The following is a 1,596-nucleotide window of genomic DNA, read 5'->3' as shown; positions in this document are numbered from 1 at the left end:
GTGAACAAAAATTATTTTTCTTGAATTGATCCCCCTCACCCTTGTTAATATAGTATATGTTTTGATAAGTTTTATATTTCAAGATTTGTCAAAATGTTTAAATAATTATAGACAATAGAAAGTCTAGCAGAATTAAGACCCTTGACATTTTACAAGCTTCTAAAGAACAACTTGAGCACAAAATTTTAGGGGGTAAACGATCAAGTTAGGGTTCTTCTCTTGAAAAAATGAAGTTCCCTACTCAGATTTAGTCATATTGACCATGTCTTTTTCCTTTTTTTCAATTCAGGTATCTGCCTAAACTGGAAGTTATGCTGTAGAGATTTCTTTGTGGATTTGTCTGAAAACCTAAGGTGAGATATTTTATAAATGCATTTGCCTTTTAAGATATATTTTATAATGAGAAATAATTGTTTCTGAAAAATTTAAGGCATTAAAAATTTAATGTCTTTTCCTCTGAGAGTTTTAATAGGAGGCAAATACTATTTATTATAAAGCTACATATATAGCATGCTTACTTTTACTTTGTAGGACATTTGATTGAAACAAATGAAGCTGGTTCTAGCAATTAAAATAGTTCTGAGTGAATTTTTCCTTTGTTTTTTATACTCAAAGTTTGAAGTTCACACTGCTGTTCCCTGACACGCACTTGAGAAAGATATTGGCATTATAATCTGATATTCTTGAAGGCAAACCTTCAATTAGTTAACTATTTTAATAGTTCAGTTATTAAGAGTTTTCTACCACTCTGTTCTCTTGGAGTTGATTATTTTCTCTAGTTCCCTCTGTTTGGGGGGGTGCTTATAAAATAAGGATATATCCTTTAGTATGTTAGTGTTTGGTTTCTATAGATAGCATTCCACTCTAAAGATTGTATCATAGCTCTTTCCCTTTTCTTACATGTCTTGGCTCAAATCTTCTTCATCTTTTAATTTTTTAAATGTAACATTATAAGTCCATCATCTGGTCTTTCCACCTTGAGTCCAGCTGCTCTCTAAGCCATTCTTGTCACACTTACGAGGGTGCTTTTTCTAAAAGATAAATGTCATCATGTTAGTCCATGACTCAGAATCCTTCAGTACCTTTACAGTGTTCAAAGGATATTTTAGACTCCTGCAGAGCAGTATAATCTGCTTTATATCCATTTTTCCATCTCACTAGTGCTCTAGGAATGTTAGGAACTAACATTTTAAGAAAACAGCTTTACTGAGAAATAATTTACATACCATGAAATTCATCCATTTATTTAAATTTGATGTAATTTATTGTATTTACAGCATTATGCAACTATCACCACAGTCTAATTCTAGAATATTTTCATCACTTCAAAGAGACATCAGAACTCATTAGCAGTCACTATCCATTCCTCTCTCTACTCAGTCCCTGGCAGCTACTAATCTACTTTCTCTCTATAGAGCTGCCTATTCTGGACATTTCATATAAATGGAATTGTACAGTATGTGGTCTTTTGTGACTTATTTCTTCCATTTAGCATAAAGTTTTCAAGGTTCATCCATGGTTCATCATGAACCAGTACTTCATTCCTTTTTATGGCTAAATAATATTATATTTTATGTGTCAGGAGTTTAGCTGAGC

At 32.0% G+C, this 1,596-nt stretch overlaps 1 pseudogene across 1 annotated transcript in view; it reads left to right on the top strand.

Moving 5' to 3' along the window:
* Positions 1-1,596, top strand: part of LOC149750157 (uncharacterized) — a 157,472-nt pseudogene that overhangs the window by 50,524 nt on the left and 105,352 nt on the right. The window contains exon 4 of the transcript XR_016392031.1: positions 290-353. The product of XR_016392031.1 is annotated as an uncharacterized LOC149750157 (transcript). The remainder of the gene's footprint in view (positions 1-289; positions 354-1,596) is intronic.

This window comes from Delphinapterus leucas, chromosome 2, assembly GCF_059928025.1.
Source record: "Delphinapterus leucas isolate spDelLeu-1000000601 "Yukka" chromosome 2, BTC_Dleu_Yukka2, whole genome shotgun sequence".
In the NCBI taxonomy this organism is placed as follows: Eukaryota; Metazoa; Chordata; class Mammalia; order Artiodactyla; family Monodontidae; genus Delphinapterus; species Delphinapterus leucas.
This window is presented reverse-complemented; position numbering and strand designations above follow the sequence as displayed.